Source organism: Balearica regulorum, unplaced genomic scaffold, assembly GCF_011004875.1.
Source record: "Balearica regulorum gibbericeps isolate bBalReg1 unplaced genomic scaffold, bBalReg1.pri scaffold_57_arrow_ctg1, whole genome shotgun sequence".
NCBI classification, from domain to species: Eukaryota; Metazoa; Chordata; class Aves; order Gruiformes; family Gruidae; genus Balearica; species Balearica regulorum.
In genome coordinates this window covers 74,136-83,150 of record NW_022679074.1, presented here as the reverse complement: position 1 = coordinate 83,150, position 9,015 = coordinate 74,136, and the positions used below count along the sequence as shown (strand labels likewise).

At 51.4% G+C, this 9,015-nt stretch overlaps 1 pseudogene; it reads right to left on the bottom strand.

Annotated features, from left to right (window-relative positions):
- Positions 1-227: 227 nt before the first annotated feature.
- On the bottom strand, positions 228-8,650 carry LOC142599812 (A-kinase anchor protein 1, mitochondrial-like; annotated as a pseudogene).
- Positions 8,651-9,015: the final 365 nt, after the last annotated feature.

Sequence of the window (9,015 nt, the reverse complement as noted above, 5' to 3'; positions counted from 1 at the left end):
CACCAAGTAGGCCAGCCTGCTGCCAAAGATTCCCCCGCCTCTTCTAGACAGGTGGATCCCATCCCTCTCTAACAGGTTATCGTCATCCAAGAACGTCCCGTTGTCATCACTGAGATGAGGCATGTGTTTCCGGTTCAGCAAAACGCCTTTGAATGGACCACCAAAACTGCACACGCAGCTGTCAATAGGTTTCCTTATAAGAACTTGCCAAACCAGGTTGTAATAGTGCAAAACAAGATTTATTTGCAGAAAGACTTCCCAAGGTGCCCAGGACATGGCTAGTAGACAAGCCACTGAGCCAGTCCTCTTTCCACCAGAGTTCTGTTCACTGACACCACCTAAAGGGAGGGGAAAAAAAAAAAAAAAAAAGGAGAAAGGTGAACAAGCCACGAGAAAGAAACATCAGCAAGTCCTAATCACAAGTCTGCATAATCAGAAACTCTCACAGTGTTGAAAAAAATCGGTATGTCAACATACACACCTTGTCTCCCATCAAGTTCCACAGCTGGATCAGTGGCAGACCTGTTGCGTTGTCATAATTTGTGACCTGGAAAGACAGAAAAACATTAGTTTTCAGGCATCAGCCTGCAGCAATTCATTCAGGTCATGAGTGTGAGCAATTCTCAGCAATTCTCTGGTCCGAGCCATGGAGGACGCAAGGCTAGCACCAGTCACTGCAGCTCAGGTCCTCAAAACATCAACTTAGGTGGAGGCTGGAGGAAAGGTAGCTACTGCTACCAGGCAGTAGCTGGTAGAGACAACAGCCTGCTGGCAAGTTGTCTCTAGTCACTCAAATCCATGCCCTTGCTAGAATTCGTGACGCCTCTGAGCACTGCCTTAAAGCAAAGGAAGCTCTGAGACTGAGCATCACAAATGCCATCAGCTTCCCACTCGTCCCAATTCCACTGACGGGGATGGCTACAGCCACGAGTAGAAGCACTTCAAAAGAGGGAAGCGCCTCTCCCTTGAGATCAGGCACGACATGCAGAAGCCTTGGGGACCCTGCCAGAAGCCTTACTTCTCCCTCTGGCCAGCCAGAGGCCAGGTCCCAGATGTCGGTGTTGCAAAGACAGCCGAGACTGGCAAAGCAGTGCAGACCCAGGCAAATACTTCTCCGCTGGACAACAGGCCACTTTGTGCTCTGTAAAGCCATTCAGGAGCCCTGCCTCCCGGCCCACATCAGCAACAAGAGGGAACACTCAACCCTTCCCAGCCACAGCATCCGGAGCAGTGCCGATGCTACACAAGGAAGTTCTCAGCACCCAGATTGCTCCACAAGAACCCTGCCCAGCAGCCGGCCTGACAAGCTCGGCCCTTGTTTTGGATTTGAACACACACACGGTGGGCTAGGGGGATAACACAGAGGATAACAGCAGCAGTCAAATCAGCAACAAGGCTTTTGCAGACAGCTCTCAGGTACCTGCGCCACTAGGACTGCGCCTTGGGTCATCTCAACAACAGCGGCGTCAGCTTTGGCGGAAAAGTGATCCTCGCCTGTGGAAAGAAGAGAGCAGGAGAAAACAAATGAGAGAGAGAGTCACGGGCTTTAAAGGCCAGAAGGGACTATTCAGCTCATCTTGTTGCACCTCCTACATCAGTTAGGCCAGAGAATAATCCTCACCTCCCCTTGCTGTGGGCACTTGCTGAACCCAGTCTGTTAAGCTGGAGGTCACACAAGGAGTATGCCTGCTGTGTTGCCAAAGGGAAAGGGCAAAGTGCTTTCGAAAGCCACCAGCTAAGTGAACATGAACATCGGTGGCTGATGAAGTAGCAGGCTTGCAAGACAGAAAAGTAGACTTCTGCGGTACCTTTGAGCTGCCATGAGTACTTTGATCCTGAATAAACTAAGCTCAGGGGCTTCAGGACTTTACGGACCCTGCACAGAGCGCAGGACTCTCACAGGGAGCTCAAAAGCATTTCTACCGCAGGCTGGCTGGCACCTGAGCAGTGCCAAATGCCCTCTTTGCAAGCACAGGCAGCTCCAGTCTCTCAGCCTGCACAGCTGACGTGGGTACCGTTGCTAACTCCACACCTGTAAATGCAGCAGGAAACCCTTGTCTCCCGGGCAATACAGTTACAAGTGACTGGGCAGAAGGGTTGTCATTTTGGAGGACAGTTGCTTATTTCCTACCACATTGCTGCAAAATACAGCTTCTCCTTCGTGCTCCCCACCGCGAGACCATCTCCAGCAGCAAGTGAACAACTCCTGACAAGCCCACAAATCCTGAACGAGGTCGATCTCCTCAGGGAACATGCAAAACACTGACTTCTGCTAGAAGCAGCTTAAACCCTGCCATCCCTCTAGTCTTGGCAGGGCCTGTACCTCCTGCAGTGCTGCCAGCCACAAACCCAGGGCTGAAACCTGGCCTGACCCTGAGCTCCTACAGCCACCCCTCCCGCACTCAGAAGGGCAGCTTTTGAGACACCAGCACAGCCTGCATCTCTAACATCACCAGAAAGAATGGGGGGCAGTGAGGGCAGGGGCAATAAAAACAGCAAACTAGAAAGCATCTCTAGGCGGCTAGTCTTTTGAACACAGAACCAGGCACCTCCGTCATTTGCGTAGGGAAATGCCAGCTATTTGTCCAGCAGATTAAAAACGAAGTTGCCGTGTACAGCTACTCTGTGCCAGAAGGGGGCAGCGTAGGTACAGCTACTTCACCCTCTACACTGCCAGTCCTGCCAACTTGCTGCTTAGGAGAGTCATTCCTTCTCTCCTCCATGCACAAAAAAGCCTGGCCATTTATCCTCTTTCCCCTGGAGTCGAACAGCTTATGCCATGCTAGCACATTTACAAGAAGAAAATACAATTTCTCGCTCTAGTCCCATCAGAGGCTGAGCTTGCAAGAGGAGGGAGAAGGTTGAGACAGAGTCCTTGCTTGTACACAGTTGGCATCCATGGAAACCTGCAGGAGCACCACCGACGGTACGTCTCGAGAGTCCCATTACCTGGAAGCGGTACCACGTTGTCCAGTAAAACTTCCGCTCCTTGGAAAGGCAGTGATAAGAAATCGGACCTTAAAGAAAAGAGAATCGATCCCATCGTAAGAACATGCCTTTAAGTTACTCCTGTATTCTTGAAGGTGACATTGATTAATCAATTGCTCTAACAGATATTCAGTTGAAAATTAATGACAGTCAAAAAAAACCCAGACTATCCCCCCAGCAATCTAAGCAGCAGCAGCAACAGCAGCAGTAAATTGTCTGATTAGCATGCCAAGTTGGACTGGGCCCCAAGCAAAACCCACCTCCCTAATGGAGGCTGTACTGCTTTTCTCCCACCTCTGGGGCACAATCAAGTCTTTCCTGGGCTTGTGTAAGAAAACCCTCATCCAGTATGGCTCTCCCAGCCCATGGGGCTGGGGCATAGAGAATCCGAGTCTTATTCCTACCTCATCAATTAACTACACTCTGGGGCCTCCTGAAGGCCTCCTTTTGCTCAGCTTCCACGCTGAGGTGGGAGAATTTGCAATTGCCTCTCCCCTCCCCTTCACAAAAGCCTTGCAGGAGCTTGCTGTGCTCCCAAGGGCTCCACACCCGCTGCTGAGACAAACCTTTCTACCTTTTCCCACTTCAGCTCTGGAAAATCCTATAAGCAATTCAAACGATACGGATGCCTCTGATGAAGATTCAAGCCAGAGAAGAGCAGTTAGAGACCTGATTTGTCTGAGCGTGTCGATCTTCACTTTGTCATATCCTCCGTAGTCCACGTATCTGAGCTCCACTTCACCGGTCTCTTCCAAGTAGCTGATGACTTGAGCCCGTAACCATGCGCCACCCAGGCCCGGAGCCGCGCAGATAATACCAACTGCAAAACAGAAGAGCTCCGTTGAAGTGGCTTCCCAGAAATCAGCACTTCAGGCTGAGTCCTAGTGCTGCACAGGTCTCTACTGAGAATCAACAGCATTTCTTCTCATGCTGCTGCCATCTTCCTTCCACGCTCCCCAGCCCTCCATCAGACAAGCCTGCCGCTGGGACACCGGCGAGCTGGCTTGTACTCTCAAGTCTCTGCCTGCCACTACCATGCTCTTCTAGCCAGGTGTCCAGTTCCCTTCCAGCCTTTGGTCACTAACAGTGAGCTCTGTCTCCAAAAAGGAAAGGAAGCCCTAAGGACCCCTCCCCCTCCTTCCTTGTGATGCACCCTCCACTTTACACCATGTGCAGACAGTGACCCGATGGAGACTTGGGAGGAGTCCCACGCTTTGTCACCAAAAATCCTCCAGGGGCCAGGTTGGTTAGAAATCCCCCGAGGCGGACTTGATCTCATTCTGAAGTTCAACATGCAGCCAAGTGGCTGGGGAGGGGGGTACTCCAGGCATGAGGGGGATAGGCAAGAGTAGAGCAACATCTCTGCTCTGGCAGCAGCTAGGCAAGCAACTCTCTGAACTGTCACATTCTCATCCACTGGGAAACTTCCCAAGCCAAACTCGGGGGCATCAGGCTTTCGCTTGACACTAGAAGTTTCTCAGCTGAACCATTTGTGAGCAAGCAAGTTACTTGCCTTCTACTGGAGTTGGCAGGGTTGGAATTGCAGCTTGAGAGTAGCAGGCGTACATCTGCTGGTCAAGGCTATGCAGGGTGTGGAAAGTGGGGTGTGTATACTGCTGTAGAAACATGTGTCCAGCATCGACTTGGTTGGCCACAAGCACTTCTACAGGAACTCCATCTGGGAGGAAGAGCTGTCATGTGGAGGAAAGAAAGTCTCCTTAGTGTGCATTGCAGCTAGGACTAGGGCAGTGATCGTCCCCCTGTACTCAGCACTGGTGAGGCCGCACCTCGAGAACTATGTTCAGTTTTGGGCCCCTTGCTACAAGAACGACATGGAGGTGCTGGAGCGTGTCCAGAGAAGGGCAGTGAAGCCGGCGAAGGGTCTAGAGAACAAGTCTGATGAGGAGCGGCTGAGGGAACTGGGGTTGTTTAGCCTGGAGAAAAGGAGGCTGAGGGGAAACCTTACCACTCTCTCCCAGGACCTGAAAGAAGGTTGGAGTGAGGTGGGGGTTTTTCTCTTCTGCCAAACAACAAGAGATAGGACAAGAGCAAACGGCCTCCAGTTGCACCAGGGGAGGTTTAAATGGAATAGTAGGAAAAATGTCTTCCCCAAAAGGGTTGTCAAGTACTGGAACAGGCTGCCAGGGGAAGTGATTGAGTCACCATCCCTGCAGGTATTTTAAAGGCTGCTTGTAAATGCAGCACACGGGGCCATGGTTTAGTTGTGGACTTGGCGGTCTTAGCTTGACAGTTGGATTCAATGATCTGAAAGGTCTTTTCCAACCTACATGATACTATGAGTCTACATTTCTCAGCTCAGGCAGAATGGAAGCAGGAGTGGAAGACCAGGGAGATCAATCTGATCTGTAACAGTTACGCAAGCTGGAGAACGGAGAGCCGCACAAAACCAAACTGGTTTTCAGGGCAGCTCTGAACCAGCCACGTGGATCTAGCACACTCCGTGAGCAGTGACCAACAAGAGCCTTCCACCCGGACATCAGCATAGCCAGCAAGCTGGGACTTACCCAGGCAGTCATAAGGAGCGAATGAAGCGTCACGGTGTTGGTGGAGGTAGAGCGTGGATGTTGGTGAGACACAGCCCTTTGACCTTCTGGCCAATCAGGCCTAGGACTTTTTCTACTTGTTGTGCGGAGCCTGGAAGACAAAAATCCCAAAGGAAGTCTCTAGCACATATATGCTGAGGACACCCCCACCACTAATCTAACATCTTTCACAGGCAAGACTGCTGTATTTCCTGATGCATGCCCTAGCTCCTTCTTCAAGCCTGAAGTGACCCTGCAAAAGGCATTGGTTAAACTACAGCAGCTGAAGGTGTTAAAAAGCATTCTCAACTCGAGAATAGAGGGTTCACGTGCCAAGGCACAGGCGACTTGGCAGATACCTCTGCTGTAACAGCACTGAGCAGAAAAGTTTTCTAAAGCACTAGACTCACAAAGCCACAAAATCTGTTTCAATTCCTTGCCCATCGATGCCCCCAAGCTACATAGTAGAGCACAAATCGAGAGGCATTCCACTTACCTTCGATGTGACAGACTCGGGAGTCACGGAAATAAGGGAGTCTTGTGACGTAAACTGTGGCACCAGACGCTTCCTTCAGGTAGTTCATAAATCTTCCTTTTCTGCCATTCAAGCGGCCAACTAAAGCCTTTGTGAAAGAGTCGAGAAACCAACAGTTAGGAAGAGGAACAGAGATCAAACAACACTCTTCTCTGTGGCTTATTTCAGCCACATTCCCAGTTCCTGTAGCGTCCGGCCAGACGGGATAAGAAAGGCAATGCTGGACCAGGGCAGACTTCGGCTGGTCTGGGATAAGGTCAGGTAGATAGAGATCCGTAAGCACAGCTCATTTTCATAGATTCATCTTCACATCTTGGGAGCTAAATGCTTAAATCCTCTCCGTTTAGTGGTTGCGGATCTCCCTGGGATGGCACAGAGCCGGTACCAGACTGGAAGAACCAGAAGATGGCTATGTAGGGCAGGGCAGGAGGTGTGAGCAGCCTTTGGGACCTTTGGTTACCTTTGGGACCTCTATTTCCCAGATAGTAAAGTCGGACTTGCGGGAGTCTCCTTCTGGACGAGCATACTGGTGCGTCACTGCCTTCCTCATGGCACAGTCATTGTCCATAAAAGACATGCTTTTGACAGCCAAACCTACAAGACATGCACACGTGTTAGCACTCAGACAACCCACACAGTCCAGCTACCAGACACAAGGCCAGGAAAATGCAGCATTTCCTAGAGAGCTTCCTTTGAGCTCTTCCTAGGCATTCAAATTTCTCCTATGTGAAAGAAGGTGCCAGAGCTGAGCCATGTTTTGTTTCCAAACCATCAGCTGATACCAGGAATCCTCCCACTTGGCAAGGGGGCAAACTCAAACACCTTCCTCCTGGTCAGAGCCCAGACACAGTGCAGTCAGTGTAAGACAAGGCTGATCCTTCCTCCCTCCAGATGAACCAGCAGAAGCAGGAAGAGCCTCACTTGCTTGCAAGTAGTCAGACCATCCAGCGCAAGACCAAAGAGAAAAAGAAACCCAACAGCTGCTTCCCATTTGCCACATCCTCACTAGGTGCACAGCACAGATGCTGAGAAAGGCAAAGCCAAAGAGGGCAGCTGTTTGCCATGGACTTCCTGGACAAGGATGAGGATTGAAGTCTCACAGCCTGGGGGCGAAGGTCAGCTCTAGGACCTCTTATCCAACATGGCCCCATCATCAGCCTGACCCGCTGTAGCCCCTCTCCCTACCCTTCAGCTCAGTGCAGAGCTCATAGCCATTCTCATCCCCAGGCTCCACAACACACTCCCGTACCTTCTTGGCACACCAGCATTCACAACAAGGCAAAACCCTGTTCTTCCTAGGGTTGTGCTCACCACTGAAAGTTCGCGGTGCATTTCATCCTTCATTGTTGGCAAACTCAATCCCCATCTCTTGCAGCAAGCAGCTTGGTTCCAACTGCTTGTAGCAATTACCCAAGACATCCCCTCATTAGGGGCTGTTGGCGCCACAGGCTCTTCTAAAGGATTTTAACATCCATCTCCAAGGTCAGACGGGTTACCTAACAGTTGCTCAGGCAGCGCTGTATTCTGCCAGGCGCACACCATCCAGGATGTGGAAGGCAAAAGCAACACCGAGACAGATGGAGGAACTCCTCGAACGTTGCTCCCTCTAGGGATTTCTTGGCGTGCACCTACCCTTCCAAACCACAAGGCTTCCGGGGAAGTGGTCTGCAACCACCTCATTTGATCACAGTTCCTCAGAGCACTTCCCTGCTTCATCCAGCAGCACCTCAGAAACCTGCTGCCTTCCAGCTTCCTTTCAGCAGCAGCCCATCAGCACAGAGAGGAACCCAGTGCTTCCTAGAGGCTGCCTGAACTGAAGCAGAAACCACTTGGATGAGCACGTCTCAAACCAGCAAGGTGTTCAACAGCCTGGCCTCCATCCAGACACGGCCCACTTCATTGGGCTACTCAAGCACACGCTTAGCTTTAGACAAGAATTAACTTTGTACTGAAAGGGGACCAGCCTGTTCGCCCCTTGGCAACAGACCCTGAAGATCGCCCAGCTAACACGGGATCCTACAGAGATGGGAATTCTGAGAGCAAATGCATACCCACCTGCTGCACACTGATCTGGGTTGGCAGTAGAGCTTGAATCGTCTACCAGGCTCACCGCAGCACTGCCGTGACACTCCGAGGCCAGGGGGAGAGAAAGACAAGCAGGGCCACTGCTTTCATCCTGAGGTCCTGTTGGTTCTGGCTTTGCACTGTTGTCTGCAACGGTGCTGGGCTGCAGTGTCGTTACAGACGGGTCTGGATGGTCCTCTGAGAGATCTGGCCTTTCCTGAGTTTGAGAGGGAAGAGAGGCCGTCGTCGACCCTGCTGATGGCAGGGAGGTCAAGGTTTCATTCTCTGGGCGTTCCTCTTCCTCGAAGGCTGCCTCTCTCGTCAGAACGCCTGCTTCTTCCATTGGTGTTGAATCCTCCTCTGGCACTTCTTGCTGCTGCTCTTCTTCAGCAGCTACTCCTTCTTGGTTGTCAGAAGAGCTTGCCTGCTTTTTTCTGTGGGAATAGATCCACCAGCAGCCAAGAAGGGCCAGGGCCCCGGGGATGGCATATGGGATGACTTTGCGGAAGTATGAAGGCATTTTCCAGAGCCTCAGCAATTCTCTCTAGAAGGAGCAACAGAAAGCATGTGAAAAGAGTCACAGGCAAGGGAAGAGGAAGGCTGAAGTTTCATCAAGGTGGCGAGCTATTTCCATTCGCATGAACAGGCTGCTTTTCCAGCCGCTCTTTACATTCACATCTCTGCTCTACCAGCAGACCACAGACCAAGATCCTTGCCTTAAGACGAGGGATAGCTGGACATTTCTCACCGTTCGACTCCTGGATTTCACATGACCTCACCTTTACACTTCCAGCCATTTCACCACCTCTCTCCTGCCTCAGCCTTGCAGGTCAGGACTACACACAGGACAGCATCCAGCACTGCGAGTTTCTCCAGCGCCAGGCT